This window comes from Salmo salar, chromosome 25 (genome assembly GCF_965601325.2).
Source record: "Salmo salar chromosome 25, fSalSal1, whole genome shotgun sequence".
NCBI lineage: Eukaryota > Metazoa > Chordata > Actinopteri > Salmoniformes > Salmonidae > Salmo > Salmo salar.
In genome coordinates, this window is record NC_138315.1 from 36,206,768 (window position 1) to 36,227,500 (window position 20,733).

At 46.5% G+C, this 20,733-nt stretch overlaps 1 protein-coding gene across 1 annotated transcript in view; it reads left to right on the forward strand.

Moving 5' to 3' along the window:
- The first annotated feature begins 941 nt into the window (after positions 1 to 941).
- The window catches only part of LOC106595389 (unconventional myosin-XVI), a 255,328-nt gene continuing 235,536 nt past the window's right edge, over positions 942 to 20,733 (forward strand). The window contains exon 1 of the mRNA XM_082969131.1: positions 942 to 1,036. The gene's annotated coding sequence lies outside the window, so the exon portion shown is untranslated. The remainder of the gene's footprint in view (positions 1,037 to 20,733) is intronic.

Sequence of the window (20,733 nt, forward strand, 5' to 3'; positions counted from 1 at the left end):
GGATTCTAATATGCAACTTTACCAGAGGCAGGTGCTCACAGCTCTCACTGTTGCCTCTAGTGGCTGGTTTCCACATCATCGCTTTTGTTCTGTGTGTGTTTTGTTCTGTGTGTTTGTTCTGTGTGTTTGTTCTGTGTGTGTTTTTTTCTGTGTGTTTTGTTCCCTGTGTGTTTTGTTCTCTGTGTGTTTTGTTCTCTGTGTGTTTTGTTCTCTGTGTGTTTTGTTCTCTGTGTGTTTTGTTCTCTGTGTGTTTTTGTTCCCTGTGTGTTTTGTTCCCTGTGTGTTTTGTTCCCTGTGTGTTTTGTTCTCTGTGTGTTTTGTTCTCTGTGTGTTTTGTTCTCTGTGTGTTTTGTTCCCTGTGTGTTTTGTTCTCTGTGTGTTTTGTTCTCTGTGTGTTTTGTTCTCTGTGTGTTTTTTTTCTGTGTGTTTTGTTCCCCTGTGTGTTTTGTTCCATGAATTAGGGTATTTAGCTAGATAACATTGAACAGGACAAGAATATGTCAAAAACAACAATTAGACCAAAATGCACATAGACCTTATTGTCCCAAGCTGTGGAAGTTGAGTCAGGTGTGCTTGTCTGGTGCTACAACAATGTTTGCTGTTGCTCTATGACACTTAGCGCAGGAACAGTTAGCTGAGCCTCAATTGAAGGTGACTCCCCCTCCCCTGCTCTGACTCACCCCCCCATCTCCCCTACCCCTGCTCTAGGACAGGACAGAAATTATAAGGGGGAGGAGTGGGGCTTTTGGGAAGGTGGGGGGGGGGGATTTTTGCACCCCTCAGAATGGATCGGTGGGGGTCTGACAGAGAGAGAGGGGAGGAGTAAAAGAGAGGTGGGAGAAAGAGGAAAACAAAGTGGCATAGTTGCCATAGCAACGGGGGAATGACTGACTGAATGACATCACAGTGACGAGAAGGTGAAAGAGTGTGATTGATTCGGTGGAAGAGTATGGGAGGCGGCGTTCCGTTCGCTTGGCAGATAGACACGTTTTCTCTCATTCCTCCATCCCTTGTTCCCGGTGGACGGGCTCCTCCGGTAGGGATCTTTTTCTTCCTCTCTTTCTTTATTTTCTTGTAAATGTTCCTATCTTTCTAAGATCATGTAGGTTGAATGGTGGAGGGGTTTTCTGTCTGTCTTTTTCTCTTTCTCTCTTTAGAGCGAGTGTTTGGGAGAGTGAGAGAGAGAGTGAGAGAGATTGAGAGAGAGAGAGAGAGAGAGAGAGAGTGAGAGAGAGAGAGAGAGAGAGTGAGAGAGAGAGAGTGAGAGAGAGAGAGAGAGAGAGAGAGTGAGAGAGAGAGAGAGAGAGAGAGAGTAGAGGGAGAGAGAGAGAGAGAGAGAGAGAGAGAGCGAGAGAGAGAGAGAGTGAGCATAGGAGAGAGCATGTGTGTGTGTGTGTGTGTTAGTGTTCTAATGGTCTGAACTGTGTGTGTGCGTGCGTGCTCCCGGCTATAGGGAATGAAATGACAGGCAGATGTGTTGTGCAGTTGTCATGGTTCTAAATATACCGTCAAATGCTAAGGCTGTGTGTGGCAGGGGGTGTAAAATCAACATGATGAATGTGTGGAAAAGGGATTATATTCTCTCCTCTTGTACTGGCTGTTTGAAGAATCATGAGGAGGTCGTCACACGTAACATCTGTAAAATGAGCATAAAGGCTGTCCTTGTGTTGGAATGGCTCTGATTGTGCGCACGTGTGTGTGTGTCAAACTATGTTTGGCAAATCATCCCACCATCACTTCTAATAAACCTGACAGATACAAAGACACACAGATCAGTGCAATAATGTCTGTCAGCAATAACCCTCATTGCTGTTTAAAATGGGGTCAAATAGAGCTGGTTTACTGATATTTTGATGCAACCCTCTGGCATTCAGCAACAACCCCACAATGAGAGCTCTATTTTATATGGAGTTGCTGTTTTAACTTACAGCAGCGGGTCCCAAACTAGGGGTCGTACGTAACCTGATATGAAAATGGGGTCGCGGGAGAAGGTAAAAAATTCTGGTAAAAAAAAATACAAATATAATAATAAAAATGTATATTATAATATCGTCTTTGTCTCTCTAAATCATTGTAATGTTATTAACCTTATTGTTATTGAAATCAAAAGAGTGCCCTTGGATCACGGGAAAAAGCCGCACTTGACCACTGCACTTGAATCATTCCCACAGTGAATGACTAGGTCCCGTACGCTATCAAACCACAAACTATTGCAGAGACTTTGATATTACCGGCCGCAATTGATATGGTGAAGACAATGTGTTGGGAGGCAGAGGCATAGAATCTCACATCAGATAACACTGTGAAACTAAGAATTGATTCTATAGCTAGCAATCAAGAGGAAACTGACTAAAGACTCAAAAACTCCCCACCTTATGATCTTCAAATGGACGTTAGCTGTGAGTGCCGAAATGCCCATCCATTGACTTCACCATATGTGGAAGAACTTGACTGGCCTGCACAGAGTCCTGACCTTAACCCCATCGAACACCTTTGGGATGAATTGGAATGCAAACTGCGAGCCAGTCCTAATCGCCCAACATCAGTATCCAACCTCACTAATGCTCTTGTGGTTGAATGGAAGCAAGTCCCCACAGTAATGTTCCAACATCTAGTGGAAAGCCTTCCCAGAAGAGTGGAGGCTGTTATAGCAGCAACGGGGGGACCAACTCCATATTAATGCCTATGATTTTGAAATGAGATGTTCGACGAGCAGGCGTATGTAGTGTATTTGGGAAACTGAACAAACTGAACACAAGCATGCAAACACAAAAACATTATGCAGATGAGTGACCAAATCAGCTAAATTCGTTTGACAGGGATCCTGGCTCAGTTGACATGTCTGTAATCGAACAGCTGATCGAGCTGACATGTGTCCAAATGCTGCAGACAAAGCAATCATGGGTCACAATAGAGGAGTTCTGGTTCCTGACTCAAAGGGAATACTGTGCATTCAAACTCATGGTACGCTGATTCAGTGCTCTCGTCTGCATTAAAACCAAATATGGATCCAGGTTGGATGTGACAGGAGAGATGAGGTGTGCACTGTCGACCACGCCCCCAGACTTTGAGAAGCTCTGACGCAACATGCATCAAGCCACACCCATCTCATTAGTGGTGGTGAGATAAGAGACATTATGTCAGACTCATTTACATTGACTGTCATAGCCCCACATTAACAGTATATGATAGTGAGTTGCGAATACAATTACAAACACTGTTAGAATGTTTTGCAATTGACTGCAGCAGCCACAATTAAATAAGTAAACATTGGCTGTTAATAAAATAAAAAAATTCACATTTGGGATTCTGCGAATTTTTAAATATCAAAATGTGAGCTCCAAAAGTATTGGAACAGTGACACATTTGTTTGTTGTTTTGGCTCTGTACTCCAGCACTTTGCATTTGAAATGATTCAATGACTTTGATGAGGTTAAAGTGCCGACTATCAGATTTAATTTCAGGGTATTTTCATCCATATCAGGTGAACCGTTTAGAAATCACAGAACTTTTTGTACATAGTCCCCCTATTTTAGGGGACCAAAGGTATTGGGACAAATTGACATGTGTATTAAAGTAGTCCAAAGTTGCATTATTTGTCCCAATATTCCTATCACACAATGGCTACATCAACCTTGTGACTACACGTTTGTTGGATGCATTTGCTGTTTGTTTTGGTTGTGTTTCAGAAAATGTTTTACCAATAAAAATAAATGGTAAACAATGTATTGTGTTATTTTGGAGTCACTTTTATTGTAAAGAAGAATATAATATGTTTCTAAACACTTCTACAGGAATGTAGATGCTGCCATGGTCATCGAACAGTCCTTAATGAATCTTGAATAATGATGAGTGAGAAAGTTACAGACGCACAAATATCATACCCCCAAGACATGCTAACCTCTCACCATTATAATAACAGGGGAGATTAGCATTTTATATCATTCCCCCAAGTCATGCTAACCTCTCACCATTACAATAACAGGGGAGGTTAGCATTTTATATAATTCCCCCAAGACATGCTAACCTCTCACCATTATAATAACAGGGGAGGTTAGCATTTTATATCATTCCCCCAAGTCATGCTAACCTCTCACCATTACAATAACAGGGGAGGTTAGCATTTTATATCATACCCCTAAGTCATGCTAACCTCTCACCATTACTATAACAGGGGAGGTTAGCATTTTATAACATACCCCCAGGACATGCTAACCTCTCACCATTACAATAACAGGGGAGGTTAGCATTTTTTTTGGGGGGGGGGGGCATGATAATAGAGCATCTGTAACTTTTTGGCACAAAATAATCTGAAACACAACCAATAAAACCAGCAAATGCATCAAACAAGTTTGTAGAGTCACAATGAGGTCAGCAGGGCAGGACAGAGGAGAGAATTTGGCATGCGTGTGTGTGCGTTCGCGTGTTTGTGTGTTCATGTGTGTGTCCTCCCTGCTGGTGGAGTCATCTGGTCTGCATGGTTGCGGTCAGATGGACCCTCTGTCTCTCTGGAGACACACACACACACACACACACGCCAGTGCAGTCAAGCTTCTAATAGAAAGGTGCTGCACGTTTGTGCTGTCGGTAAATGTGTGTTTGTGTGTATGTATGTGTGTGTTCATGTGCATGCACGTGTGTGTGTGTAGAGTGTGTTAAGCAAGGAAAAGCTATATGTTTAGGTGCCTGTAATGCTTTGGTCTCTGTGATTCATAGCACAATTTGGACAAAGTCCTGGTATTAGACTAAAGTCATTTAGAATCCCACAGATCCTTCCACAGATCAGTTGGGTCTACAGATCTCTCCCTCACTCTCACTCTCCCTCACTCTCACGACCCCCCTCTCCCCCTCTCCTTCTACCCCTCTCACTCTCCCTCTGTTCAGTTTTCCATGAACAGCTCTGCTCTGATAACTGAGTGAGCAGGGGTCTGGGTCTGGGATGGGGGAAGTTTTGTCAATGTTATGACAGCAGTAACAGCTGGCATAGTGGCCACACAGCATAACCAGAATCATCTGCCTTCCTGCGATGTCTTTCTCACTGTGTGAGGGGAGATGTGGGAGTATGTTAAAGGATGCTTGTGAGTTTCTGTTTTAGCCAGTGTGAGTGGGGATATGTGGGATTGTGTTCGAACATTCTGAGCCGGTGTGTATTTAATTGTGAGAGAGAGTGTGTGTCTCTCTCTCTGTGTGTGTGTGTGTGTGTGTGTGTGTGTGTGTGTGTGTGTGTGTGTGTGTGTGTGTGTGTGTGTGTGTGTGTGTGTGTGTGTGTGTGTGTGTGTGTGTGTGTGTGTGTGAGTAAGTGATAGTGGGCAGCAGCAGTGGTCATGGTTCTCAGTTGGGGATGGGCGGGGGCAGGGAAAGGTAGGTCCGGGACGCCGCTCCACTCAGAATGCTGCATTGTGGGACTGTGTCAGGAACTTGTGGGATTGCGTTGTTCCTTTGTGTGCCTGGCTACTGATTGTCTCTGGCCCAGGATGTGTCCTCTCCTCTATTCTCTACTGTCCATTGTATTATCTGGCTGGTTATTGTATTGTCTGGCTGGTTATTGTATTGTCTGGCTGGTCATTGTATTGTCTGGCTGTATTGTCTGGCTGGTCATTGTATTGTCTGGCTGGTCATTGTATTGTCTGGCTGGTCATTGTATTGTCTGGCTGGTCAGAGGGAGGAGGGGGTTGGGGTGGAGGAAAGACTGGAGGAAGGAAAAGGAGAGATGGAGGGAGAAAGACCAGTAGTTACTGGTTGCTACTGCTCAAAAGTTACTCACTCCCCTGGCTTTTCTCTCTTTTTTCTCCATCTCTCTTTTTCTCTTTCTTGCTTTCTCTCACTTTTTTCCCCCCCTTTGCCCCTTATCTCTACCACCCAATCTTGACTCCTCTCTCTCTCTCTCTCTCTCTCTCTCTCTCTCTCTCTCTCTCTCTCTCTCTCTCTCTCTCTCTCTCCTCTCTCTCTCTCTCCACCTCTCTCTCTCTCTCACTCACTCTCACTCACTCACTCTCACTCTCTCCTCAGCCATCAGTGTTAATGAGCTGAATCACTCTTCTCTCTGTCATTATGTGCTCTGCTGCAGTCTCCCCTGGGTCATACACTACAGATGGCCTATTTCTGATCCTGCCAGGCAGAATGGCATCGGGAACATTAGGAAATTATCGACTCAATCTCTTTTAGTTGGTTTGGATATCAGAGATACGGTTTGGCGAGTTTGTAAACTGTTTGGTTTCTATTGCTATTTAGTCAACAGTGGGATTCATCTTGCTAAACGTGACACAGTCAGCCTCAGATTTCCAATGAAGTTTTGGTTTTCAGTTCACCTCTGACCATAGATTTTTAGTCCAAGTCCCTGACTGTAGCTGATCATTGTCTCCTCATAGTGAGGTGGTCTCATCAAACATTCAGCAGCCATACTGGAGTGGAGTGGAGCTGTAGCTGGGAGCATGAGTCTGTCTGTCCTTGGCAGCAGCCTGCAGACTCCTAGCTGTCTGTCTGTCTGTCTGTCCTTGGCAGCAGCCTGCCAGCCTGCAGACTCCTAGCTGTCTGTCTGTCTGTCTGTCCTGTCTGTCTGTCTGTCTGTCTGTCTGTCTGTCTGTCTGTCTGTCTGTCTGTCTGTCTGTCTGTCTGTCTGTCTGTCTGTCTGTCTGTCTGTCTGTCTGTCTGTCTGTCTGTCTGTCTGTCTGTCTGTCTGTCTGTCTGTCTGTCTGTCCTTGGCAGCAGCCTGCCAGCCTGCAAACTCCTAGCTGTCTACATGGACAGAAACACTCAGGAAAACTGGCCTAATTGGTTCCTCTGACGCCACACTGGAGACTGGCACATAGTGAGAAGTGGGAGGGCACTTTCCTGGAGCACTTTATCAGACTGGAGTTACTGTATGGTTTGTGTGTGTGTGGGCAGGGGGTTGGTTTGTGTGTGTGTGGGGGCAGGGGGTTGGTTTGTGTGTGTGTGGGGGCAGGGGGTTGGTTTGTGTGTGTGTGTGGGGGCAGGGGGTTGGTTTGTGTGTGTGTGGGGGCAGGGGGTTGGTTTGTGTGTGTGTGGGCAGGGGGTTGGTTTGTGTGTGTGTGTGGGCAGGGGGTTGGTTTGTGTGTGTGTGGGCAGGGGGTTGGTTTGTGTGTGTGTGGGCAGGGGGTTGGTTTGTGTGTGTGTGGGGGCAGGGGGTTGGTTTGTGTGTGTGTGGGGGCAGGGGGTTGGTTTGTGTGTGTGTGGGCAGGGGGTTGGTTTGTGTGTGTGTGGGGGCAGGGGGTTGGTTTGTGTGTGTGTGGGCAGGGGGTTGGTTTGTGTGTGTGTGTGGGCAGGGGGTTGGTTTGTGTGTGTGTGGGCAGGGGGTTGGTTTGTGTGTGTGTGTGGGCAGGGGGTTGGTTTGTGTGTGTGTGTGGGCAGGGGGTTGGTTTGTGTGTGTGTGTGGGCAGGGGGTTGGTTTGTGTGTGTGTGTGGGCAGGGGGTTGGTTTGTGTGTGTATGGGCAGGGGGTTGGTTTGTGTGTGTGTGTGGGCAGGGGGTTGGTTTGTGTGTATATGTGTGCGTGCATGTGTTGGGTGTGTATATTTGCATGTCTGTGCAAATATTTAGGTGCTAGTTTGTGGATGAATAAATATGAGTGTGTGCGAACATGTGAGTGCGTGTCTTTTCTCTAAATGTTGACCTTAACAGTCTATCCTGTCTGAACTGGGTCAATATCACCATTAGTAGAAGCCATTGTGTAGTAGTATGCCGACGTTCCATTAGTAAAACCTCCAGTTCAGTGGAACCCATGGCTGAGCTGGTCTTTTAGAGGGGTGATTATGTGATTAAAGTTTGCAATCCAGGGTGATAGGGAGATTAAACGAATTACACACACACGCAGACACACACACAAGAACTGTGGATTTAGACCAGGTACAGTATCAGTACATGTGTGGGTGTGTGTTTGGGTGGTGTGTTTGCATGCAAGCAAGCCTGTGACTGCGTGTGTGCATGTTACCGTGTGTGTGTGTGCATGCATGTGTGTGCGTGTATGTGTGTGTGTGTGTCTGTGCGTGCAAGTGTGTATTAGTGTGTGTATTCTAGGTTGGCTCTGTCTCTTGTCAAAAGGTGTGGGCAGTTGGTGCTTTGCTGGAGCCTGTTTCTCAGAGAAGAGCAAATGGAGGGAGCTAGAGGGAGTTGGGAAGGAGCTCACTGGAGCTGAGTATCACAACCTAACATTTCTGACTGCTTGAGCTCCTGTTCCTCTTATAGAATATTAGCTCAAAAATGTTTTGGAGCTCCTGTGCCTAAATTAAAACAGTACCGGAACCCAAAATACCATGCTCTGATACAAAACCACTCTCTCCCTTGTCTCAGCCCAGGGAAAAACGTCCATCCTTTAGTGGGTTTTCTCATCCTTGCACAGTATAGACCCTCCAGAACAAATGACAGAATGTGGCGCCTGAAAAGAATAAATGTTTATAGCCTGTGCAAATTATTGTGTACATTTTACTGTAGGGATGGTGTGCAGCTGGCGGATGAGGGCAAATACATCTTCCTTGAGAGTTGGATAGCTATCTGTGTTTGGTCGCTCCACCGTTCTCTCCTCCATAGTAGCAAGACGCGCGCACTGGTACACGTCACACTCCCTGTCCCTTGACACTCAACGATGCTCAACCAACCCAAAAGGCTCTTTTAAAACTTCTTATGGATCAAATCCCGTTAACGGGATAGATTTGACAACATCCGGTGAAATTGCAGAGCGCCAAATTCAAACTACAGAAATATAAATATTCAACATTCACAAAAATACAAGTGTAATACATCAAAATAAATCTTAACTTCTTGTTAATCCAGCCGCTCTGTCAGATTTCAAAAAGGCTTTATGGTGAAAGCACACCATGTGATTATCTGAGGACAGCACCCCGCATGCAAAAATATGAAAACCATTTTTCAACCAGGCAGGTGTGACACGAAAGTAAGAAATAGCGATATAATAAATGCCTTACCTTTGAAGATCTTCATCTTTTTGCAATCCCAAATGTCTCAGTGACACAATGAATGGTCGTTTTGTTCGATAAATTCCTTCTTTATATCCCCAAAATGTCCATTTATTTGGCGCGTTTGATTCAGAAATACACCGGTTCCAACACGCCCAACATGACTACAAAGTATCTAATAAGTTACCTGTAAACTTGGTCCAAACATTTCAAACAACATTTCTAATCCAACCTCAGGTACCCTAAAATGTAAATAATCAATCAAATTTAAGACGGAATAAACTGTTTCCAATACCGAAAAAAAACAACGAGGAGCGCGCTCCTGTTCACGCGCACCAAAAGACTAGAGTCCACCTGAGTGACACATGGAAAGAATAGGACTACTTCTTAATTCTTCAAAATAAAAACATCGAACAATTTCTAAAGACTGTTGACATCTAGTGGAAGCCATAGGAACTACAATCTGGGCCCTAATAAATCAGGTTTCCCATAGAAAACTTGGAAAACACAATGACCTCAACAACAAAAAATTCCCTGGATGGATTGTGCTCTGAGTTTTGCCTGCCAAATCAGTTCTGTTATACTCACAGACATTATTTTAACAGTTTTAGAAACGTTAGAGTGTTTTCTATCCAATACTACCATGCATATCCTAGCTTCTGAGCCTGAGTAACAGGCAGTTTACTTTCAGCACACTTTTCATCCGGACGTGAAAATACTGCCCCCTATCCCAAACAAGTTAAGGAACAAAGAGACCCCTAACATGAGCGTCCCAAAATTACATCACCACAGCATTACATCTTATCATTACATCATCAGTTAGCGCCCATTACGTCATCATCATCACCATTTGGGCCTGATGATGGACGAGGCCTCCTTGTTTCACTATGTACTCAGAATACATTGCTGAGTAAAATACATATGGGATCTGTGATATGATAATAGGTAGAGAGGGTGAAAACAGAGAGAAAGAGAGTGGAGTCAATAAGAGTGAGGAAGAGACTGAGAGAGACACTTAATTGAGTGAATAATTGAACATTGGATTAGAGGGGATGTCCCACAGGGGGGGGTGTGTGTGTGTGTGTGTGTGTGTGTGTGTGTGTGTGTGTGTGTGTGTGTGTGTGTGTGTGTGTGTGTGTGTGCGCGCCTGCGTGCATGCAGAATTTCTCATTAAAACCTCTCTGGGATCGTTCGGGATGTGAGCGTCCCACCACGCCAACAGCCAGTGGAATTGCAGGGCGCCAAATTCAAACAACAGAAATCTCATAATTAAAATTCCTCAAACATACAAGTATTATACACCATTTTAAAGATACACTTCTTGTTAATCCAGCCACAGTGTCCGATTTCAAAAAGGCCTTACGGCGAAAGCACACCATGCAATTATGTTAGGTCAGCGCCAAGCCACAGAAAACCATACAGCCATTTTCCAAAGAAGGAGAGGTGTCACAAAAGTCAGAAATAGCATTAAAATTAATTACTTACCTTTGATGATCTTCATCTGATGGCACTCCCAGGTCTCCATGTTAGACAGTAAATGTTCGTTTTGTTCGATAAAGTTCATCTTTATGTCCAAAAACCTCAATTGAAATTGGCGCGTTATGTTCAGAAATGCATTGTCTCAAACGAACATCCGGTGAAATTGCAGAGAGCCACATCAAATTACAGAAATACTCATCATAAACATTGATGAAAGATACAAGTGTTATACATAGGATTAAAGATAAACTTCTTGTTAATCCAGCCGCTGTGTCCGATTTCAAAAAGGCTTTACGGCGAAAGCACACCATGCGATTATGTTAGGTCAGCGCCTAGCCACAGAAAACCATACAGCCATTTTCCAACTAAGGAGAGGTGTCACAAAAGTCAGAAATAGCATTAAAATGAATCACTTACCTTTGATGATCTTCATCTGATGGCACTCCCAGGACTCCATGTTAGACAATAAATGTTTGTTTTGTTCAATAAAGTTCATCTTTATGTCTAAATACCTCCTTTTCTTCGCGCGTTTAGTCCAGTAATCCAAATGCAAAGCGTGGGCACAAAGTCCAGACGAAAATACAAAAAGTTCCATTAAAGTTAGTAGAAACATGTCAAACGATGTATATAATCAATCTTTAGGATGTTTATTCATAAATCTTCAATAATATTCCAACCGGACAATTCCGTTGTCATTAGAAAGGAAAGAGAACGAGCGTCGCGCTCACGGCCACACGCGAGACTAAACTAATGTCTTTCAGTTTGACCACTTGTTGAAACAGCTCTTATTCGATCCTCTTTCACAATACAAGCCTGAAACAACTTCTAACGATTGTTGACATCTACTGGAAGCCTTAGGAAGTGCAATCTAACCCCACAGACACAGGATATTGGATAGGCAATCACTTAAAAAAAACTACACACCTCAGATTTCCCACTTCCTGGTTGGATTTGTCTCAGGTTTTTGCCTGCCATATGACTTCTGTTATACTCACAGACATTATTTTAACAGTTTTGGAAACTTTTGTGTTTTCTATCCAAATCTACCAATTATATGCATATCCTAGCTTCTGGGCCTGAGTAACAGGCAATTTACTCTGGGCACGCTTTTCATCCAATATTCTGAATGCTGCACACTATCCTAAAAAAGTTAAAAGAGTTCCAATCAGACAGTCCAGCAGTCCAGAGTGACACAAGAAAGAGAGTTTGTATGCCTACAGTGTTAGCCAGAAAGTGTCTCATTCTCCCTGAAGTTGTTTTAATTCTAAATAAATGAAGATTTAACTAGCTTGTCTGCCTATCTACAGTTCAAACTGCCAAACCTTTAAATACACTATGCTTATCACATACAAATCATGAAAAATCATACTAAAATAAATCTTAAATAGTTAATCTAAGGAGGTCCCATCTCATGATTAATTAATTAATGTAGCCCAACAATCATAGTACAATGTGAAAAGAGTGTTAATTGCAGGCGTTGGTTCGTCAGGGAGAGAACGAAATGTCTTGGAAACAGTCACCTGTTTTAGAACTTGTCTCTATTGAAATGACAGACAGACAGACAGACAGACAGACAGACAGACAGACAGACAGACAGACAGACAGACAGACAGACAGACAGACAGACAGACAGACAGACAGACAGACAGACAGACAGACAGACAGACAGACAGACAGACAGACAGACAGACAGACAGACAGACAGACAGACAGACAGACAGACAGACAGACAGACGGTGACTGTTTCTATCAGCATCAGGTTGTCTCGGTATTGATTCCCAGGAGAAAGGTGTGATTGTAGTGTTACTATGGTGATAGGTGTGTCAGAAGGAGAACCATCAGAAGACAGCGCTCTGACGTGCAACCTCTTACCTAGCTCAGTAAGCACGCATTCTCCAATACACACGCACACACAGATCCAGCTAGATTTGGAATAGTCTTTGTATGTTTTCCTGTAGTATTTCCATGAAGATGTGAGATGTGATATTAGGTGGTTTATACAGTACACCAGTTCTCTCTCAGTACAGTCATAGAGAGAGAGAGAGATAGAGAGAGATAGAAAGAGATACCAGTATACTGAGACTTAATGTCAGGATGTGACTGCATAGCAACACAAATGAATAGATTAGCCTACTAGCTAAGTGCTTTAAATTGGGACCTCATTTCACAATGTGTCGTACTGTTACAATTAGTCTCACTTTCGTGATGTTTCAAACTCTACGGTGACATTTTCCATTACTAGTGTTCCTGTCACAAAGACACATAAAGACATGTAATAAACATTTTATGAATGTAACCATAATTAGTGTGTGTGTGTGTGCGTGCTGGCTGGGTGGGTGGGTGGGTGGGTGGATTAGTGTGTGTGTGTGCGTGCGTGCTGGCTGGGTGGGTTAGGTGTGTGTGTGTGCGTGCGTGCTGGGTGGGGTGGGTGGGTTAGTGTGTGTGTATGCGTGCTGGGTGGGTGGGTTAGTGTGTGTGTGTGTGCGTGATGGGTGGGTGGGTGGGTTAGTATGTGTGCGTGTGTGCTGGTTGGGTGGGTGGGTTAGTGTGTGTGTGTGTGTGCTGGCTGGGTGGGTTAGTGTGTGTGTATGCGTGCTGGCTGGGTGGGTGGGTTAGTGTGTGTGTGTGCTGGCTGGCTGGGTGGGTTAGTGTGTGTGTGTGCGTGCTGGCTGGGTGGGTGGGTGGGTTAGTATGTGTGCGTGTGTGCTGGCTGGGTGGGTGGGTTAGTGTGTGTGTGTGCTGGCTGGCTGGGTGGGTTAGTGTGTGTGCATGCGTGCTGGCTAGGTGGGTGGGTTAGTGTGTGTGTGTGCTGGCTGGCTGGGTGGGTTAGTGTGTGTGTGTGTGCGTGCGTGCTGGCTGGCTGGGTGGGTTAGTGTGTGTGTATGTGCGTGCTGGCTGGCTGGGTGGGTGGGTTAGTGTGTGTGTGTGCGTGCGTGCTGGCTGGGTGGGTGGGTTAGTGTGTGTGTGTGCGTGCTGGCTGGCTGGCTGGCTGGGTGGGTTAGTGTGTGTGTGTGTGCGTGCTGGCTGGCTCGTCGGTGGGTTAGTGTGTGTGTGTGTGTGCTGGCTGGCTGGCTGGGTGGGTTAGTGTGTGTGTGTGCGTGCTGGCTGGCTGGGTGGGTTAGTGTGTGTGTGTGTGTGCTGGCTGGCTGGGTGGGTTAGTGTGTGTGTGTGCGTGCTGACTGGCTGGGTGGGTTAGTGTGTGTGTGTGCATGCTGGCTGGCTGGGTGGGTTAGTGTGTGTGTGTGCTGGCTGGCTGGATGGGTGGGTTAGTGTGTGTGGGTGCGTGTGTGCTGGCTGGGTGGGTGGGTGTAGTGTGTGTGCATGCGTGCTGGCTGGGTGGGTGGGTGGGTTAGTGTGTGTGTGTGCGAGCGTGCGTGCTGGCTGGGTGGGTGGGTTAGTGTGTGTGTGTGCGTGCTGGCTGGGTGGGTGGGTGGGTGTAGTGTGTGTGTGTGCGTGGGTGGGTGCTGGCTGGGTGGGTGGGTGGGTTAGTGTGTGTGCATGCGTGCGTGCTGGCTGGGTGGGTGGGTGGGTGGGTGTAGTGTGTGTGCGTGCGTGCTGGCTGGGTGGGTGGGTGGGTGGGTGGGTGTAGTGTGTGTGTGTGCGTGGGTGCTGGCTGGGTGGGTGGGTGGGTGGGTTAGTGTGTGTGCATGTGTGCTGGCTGGGTGGGTGGGTGGGTGTGTGTGCGTGCGTGCGTGTGGGTGGGTGTAGTGTGTGTGTGTGTGTGTGTGCGTGCTGGCTGGGTGGGTGGGTGGGTGGGTGGGTGTAGTGTGTGTGTGTGTGTGCGTGCTGGCTGGGTGTGTGTGTGTGTGCGTGCGTGCTGGCTGGCTGGGTGGGTGGGTGTAGTGTGTGTGCGTGCGTGCGTGCGTGCTGGCTGGCTGGCTGGGTGGGTGGGTGTAGTGTGCATGCGTGCTGGCTGGCTGGCTGGGTGGGTGGGTGTAGTGTGCATGCGTGCTGGCTGGCTGGCTGGCTGGCTGGGTGGGTGGATGGGTGGGTGGGTTAGAGTGCGAAAAAAGAATATCACCGTGGTAAGAAGTTTAGTGTGTGTGTGTGCGTGCGTGCCACGCCTGGTGTGAAGCAATGTACCTCAGCCGATATCGATCACAGTGTGACCTTTACACACATATGCACACACACACACATGTAATGTCCTTCTATACTTGTGTGGACCTCAAATTAATTTCCATTCAAAATCTTATTTTCTTTAACCACTAACCCCTTACCATTAACCCTAAACCTAAACATAACCCCTAAACTTAAAACAGCCTTTGTCCCCTTTTGAAGAAGTTGTTATTTTATTGGTGGAGAAAAAGATATGCTACTTATCCTTTTATCTATAAATGTCTTGCACAACCAGCTACATTTGTTTTATCACTTTACACATTTATTTTGGGATTCCACCCTGGAAACCGAATGTGCCTGATGACACGCGAGTGGAGAGGAGATTCTCATTTCATGCAAGCGCATTTTCTCCCACGTTCTTTCTCCTCTTCGCCTCTCCTCGATTACCTTTGATCTCTTTCAAAAGGAGGCGAGAGAGGATGGAGGAGTGAGAAGTTGAGCAAATCCAAGTGGATAGTGTAGTAGTAGTAGTACACCTCCTCCTCTGGGGGATGTACAGGTAACTGGCAAAGTAAAGGAAACACTTGAGTAAATGAGGGATACAAAGTATATTGAGAGCAGGTGCTTCCACACAGGTGTGGTTCTTGAGTTAATAAATTAACATCCAATTGTGCTTAGGGTCATTTATGAAAATGCCCAGTTGCCCATTATTTTGTCTAGATGAAGAGATCTCAGTGACTTTGAAAGAGGGGTCTCAAAGGAGCATAAGGGGTTTAAAGGGTGTGTGTGTTTTAGTCACCAGATCTCAACCCAATTGATCACTTATAGGAGATTGTGGAAAGCCTTTTCCACCACCATCAACTGATGGAATTTCTCATGGAAGAATGGTATCACATCCCCACATAGAGTTCCAGACACTGAAGTTGTTCTAGTTCGTGGTGGCCCAACTTCATGTTTCCTTTATTTTGGTGTTCCCTGTATATGCTATATATACTGCTCAAAAAATAAAGGGAATACTTAAACAACACATCCTAGATCTGAATGAAAGAAATAATCTTATTAAATACTTTTTTCTTTACATAGTTGAATGTGCTGACAACAAAATCACACAAAAATAATCAATGGAAATCCAATTTATCAACCCATGGAGGTCTGGATTTGGAGTCACACTCAAAATTAAAGTGGAAAACCACACTACAGGCTAATCCAATGTAATGATGTAATGTCCTTAAAACAAGTCAAAAGGAGGCTCAGTAGTGTGTGTGGCCTCCACGTGCCTGTATGACCTCCCTACAACGCCTGGGCATGCTCCTGATGAGGTGGCGGATGGTCTCCTGAGGGATCTCCTCCCAGACCTGGTCTAAAGCATCCGCCAACTCCTGGACAGTCTGTGGTGCAACGTGGCGTTGGTGGATGGAGCGAGACATGATGTCCCAGATGTGCTCAATTGGATTCAGGTCTGGGGAACGGGCGGGCCAGTCCATAGCATCAATGCCTTCCTCTTGCAGGAACTGCTGACACACTCCAGTCACATGAGGTCTAGCATTGTCTTGCATTAGGAGGAACCCAGGGCCAACCGCACCAGCATATGGTCTCACAAGGGGTCTGAGGATCTCATCTCGGTACCTAATGGCAGTCAGGCTACCTCTGGCGAGCACATGGAGGGCTGTGTGGCCCCCCAAAGAAATGCTACCCCACACCATGACTGACCCACCGCCAAACCTGTCATGCTGGAGGATGTTGCAGGCAGCAGAACTTTCTCCACGGCGTCTCCAGACTCTGTCATGTCTGTCACATGTGCTCAGTGTGAACCTGCTTTCATCTGTGAAGAGCACAGGGCGCCAGTGGCGAATTTGCCAATCTTGGTGTTCTCTGGCAAATGCCAAACGTCCTGCACGGTGTTGGGCTGTAAGCACAACCCCCACCTGTGGACGTCGGGCCCTCATACCACCCTCATGGAGTCTGTTTCTGACCGTTTGAGCAGACACATGCACATTTGTGGCCTGCTGGAGGTCATTTTGCAGGGCTCTGGCAGTGCTTCTCCTGCTCCTCCTTGCACAAAGGCGGAGGTAGCGGTCCTGCTGCTGGGTTGTTGCCCTCCTACGGCCTCCTCCACGTCTCCTGTTGTACTGGCCTGTCTCCTGGTAGCGCCTCCATGCTCTGGACACTACGCTGACAGACACAGCAAACCTTCTTGCCACAGCTCGCATTGATGTGCCATCCTGGATGAGCTGCACTACCTGAGCCACTTGTGTGGGTTGTAGACTCCGTCTCATGCTACCACTAGAGTGAAAGCACCGCCAGCATTCAAAAGTGACCAAAACATCAGCCAGGAAGCATAGGAAATGAGAAGTGGTCTGTGGTCCCCACCTGCAGAACCACTCCTTTATTGGGGGTGTCTTGCTAATTGCCTAAAATTTCCACCTGTTGTCTATTCCATTTGCACAACAGCATGTGAAATTTATTGTCAATCAGTGTTGCTTCCTAAGTGGACAGTTTGATTTCACAGAAGTGTGATTGACTTGGAGTTACATTGTGTTGTTTAAGTGTTCCCTTTATTTTTTTGAGCAGTGTATAAGAGTAACATGGCCCCTATCTTTTCAACTAAGCAAGTCAGTTAAGAACAAATACTTATTTTCAATGATGGCCTAGGAACAGTTGTTCAGGGGCAGAACAAAAGATTTTACCTTGTTAGCTCAGGGTTTGATCTTGCAACCTTTCGGTTACTAGTCCAACACTCTAACCACTAGGCTACCTGCCACCCCACAACTCACTCTGTGTGTTGAGTGACAGGTACAGACCGTTCCCCTGACAGACGTCTATACACAGCCAGTAATCTGTCCTCTACAGGACCACATTCTCACTGACAGGGTAATGGGTCAATGTCGTCCTAGAGGGAGACGGACGGACGGTCAAAAAGACACTGCCTGAAAGGAGTCTCACACAGAGACAGAGGCCCTCTCTCACTTTAGATTCCTCACAGACAGAAATACTATGTTAGAAACAGTCTCTAATGACTTTTCTGCTCCTCCTCCCTCTTTCCTCCCATCTCACACCCCCACACTTCTCACACCCCCACACTTCTTACACACCCCCACCCTTCTCACACACCCCCACCCTTCTCACACACACCCACCATTTCACACCCCCACCTTCTCACCCCCCCCACACATCTCACACCCCCACCCTTCTCACACACCCCCACCCTTCTCACACACACCCACCATTTCACACCCCCACCTTCTCACCCCCCCCACACATCTCACACCCCCACCCTTCTCACACACCCCCACCCTTCTCACACACACCCACCCATTTCACACCCCCACCTTCTCACCCACACATCTCACACCCCCACCCTTCTCACACCCCCCCACCCTTCTCACACACACCCACCCTTCTCACACACACCCACCCTTCTCACACACACCCACCCATTTCACACCCCCACCCTTCTCACACCCCCCACCCATCTCAGACAGGGGGTTTCTTCCCGGGAAGGGAGGGGCAGGTTGTCAGGTGACGCCCAGAGCATTGATTCTCAGCAGCATACCACCCTGCATCCCACTGCTGGCTTGCTTTTGAAGCTAAGTAGGGTTGGTCCTGGTCAGTCCCTGGATGGGAGACACCCTTTCCTATGCTCTAAAAAAACATCCCAATGTAGGAGTGTTAACAGTGGTGTCCTACGATAAATTCCTAATCTGGCCTGCATACCATCATGGCCACCTAATCATCCCAAGTTTACAATTGGCTCATTCATCTCCTCTCCTCTGTAACTATTCCCCAGGTCGTTGATGTAAATGAGAATGTGTTCTCAGTCAATTTACCTGGTGAAATAAGGGTTAAATAAATAAATAAAAGATCAGGTGACCTCTGCGGCCTTACCTTCTCAATGTGAGGGTAAAGTGCCTTGCTCAAGTGCACATCGACAGATGTTCCACCTAGTCGGCTCGGTGATTCAAACCAGGGACCTTTCAGTTACTGGCCCAACACTCTTAGCTGCTAGGCTACCTGCCACTACCTGGCACCTGACAGACAGACAGAGAGTAGATCAGACAAACATGGTCTCCCACTCTCCTATATTCTACCTGTCATCCATCTACCTCCTTATCCATCACTACCCCATCTCTCTCTCTCTCTCTCTCTCTCTCTCTCTCTTTCTCTCTCCTTTCTAAAGGATGGATGTTGAAGGTATATTGTGGCTGCTGTTTTTGGCTCCTGTGTTGGAGGACAAGGAAATAGTTTGTGGTCTGATTTCATATGACAGGATTTACTCTAGCATGTATTATTCTTTCTCCTTCTATCTCTCTCAGCCCTCCTCTCTCTCTCTCTCTCTCTCTCTCTCTCTCTCAGCCCTCCTCTCTCTCTCTCTCTCAGCCCTCCTCTCTCTCTCTCTCTCTCTCAGCCCTCCTCTCTCTCTCTCTCTCAGCCCTCCTCTCTCTCTCTCAGCCCTCCTCTCTCTCTCTCTCTCTCTCTCCTCCTCTCTCTCGCTCTCTCTCTCTCTCAGCCCTCCTCTCTCTCTCTCTCTCTCTCTCTCTCTCTCTCTCTCTCTCTCTCTCTCTCTCTCTCTCTCTCTTTCTCTCTCTTTAACTCTCTCTCAGCCCTCCTCTCTCTCTCACTCTCCATCTCAGCCCTCCTCTCTCTCTCTCACTCTCCATCTCAGCCCTCCTCTCTCTCTCTCACTCTCCATCTCAGCCCTCCTCTCTCTCTCTCACTCTCCATCTCAGCCCTCCTCTCTCTCTCTCACTCTCCATCTCAGCCCTCCTCTCTCTCTCTTTAACTCTCTCTCAGCCCTCCTCTCTCTCTCTTTAACTCTCTCTCAGCCCTCCTCTCTCTCTCCATCTCAGCCCTCCTCTCTCTCTCTTTAACTCTCTCTCAGCCCTCCTCTCTCTCTCCATCTCAGCCCTCCTCTCTCCATCTCAGCTCTCTCTCTCTCTCTCTCTCTCTCTCTCTCTCTCTCTCTCTCTCTCTCTCCTGCTCTATTTATCTAACTGTCACTACACTGCCATTCTTACTCCCTCTCCTTTCTCCCTTTCTCTCTCTCCCTCTGTCAGGTGTGTTTCATGTAAGTATGAATAGCAGAAGTTGACAGGATGGTAGAAGCAAAACAATCCCTCTCACGATATACACACACATACGCACGTACGCACGCACGCATACACGCACAAACAGAGTATCACACAGATACACCAGCAGAAGCAGTAGCACAGTGGCACAGATTCAAAAGGTGTGTCAAAAACACACACACACACACACACACACACACACACACACACACACACACACACACACACACACACACACACACACACACACACACACACACACACACACACACACACACACACACACACACACACACACACACACACACACACACACACACACACACACACACACACAACCTCTGTAATCAGTCAGGTTTCACATGATACAAGTCAGTATTCGACAGTATTTGAGGACGTGGGGAGATGACATGAAAACCGGCCACTAGGGGCAACAGAGAGCACTGACCTTCAAGTAGGTTTCAGTTTTGAAAGGGTATTGTGAACTGGGATGGTGGATGGGTGTAAGTATCTGCCTCTCATTCCAAAGGTAACAAGTTCAAATCCAGCACAAAAAAGTAGTTGTTTACATTTTTGTTTTAAGCCTATCCCAAACATTAACCCCTTACCTAAACCCTTACTTTAACCCTTACCTTAACCCTTTGCCTTAACCCTTTGCCTTAACCCTTACCTTAACCCTTACCTTAACCCTTAACCCTTACCTTAACCTCTTACCTTAACCCTTACCTTAACCCTTTCCTTAACCCCTTACCTTAACCATTCAGAGTTAAAGGGGGTGCATGGTCAATCCAACATCATGGAGCAGCACAGAGCTGTTGTGAAGGAAGTTGTGAGTTTGTGTTTATACAGGACCTCCTGCCCCCACCTATCGTCAACCAATCATGTCAATGTGGAGCTATACCAAGCCCTCCGCATTGTTACAAAATTTGAGAGGCGCACAGCGATGCGGTACGGAGCTTCGTTTGGCCTCTGCATGCCTCCGGAGGCTCCGTAATTGCGTTACACCCTCCGTATGAAGCCTTCGACCACATTTTCGTATCGAGCATAATTTGGCTTTTAATGCATAACCTTAAGATTTGGAGTTAATTCCAAAGTTAACCTTAAACACTGAAATTTGACGTTTGGAACAACTTTGAAATTTGATGTTTGAGAAACATGACTGTACGTCTAATTCCCATATGAGACTGGGAGATCTAGTTG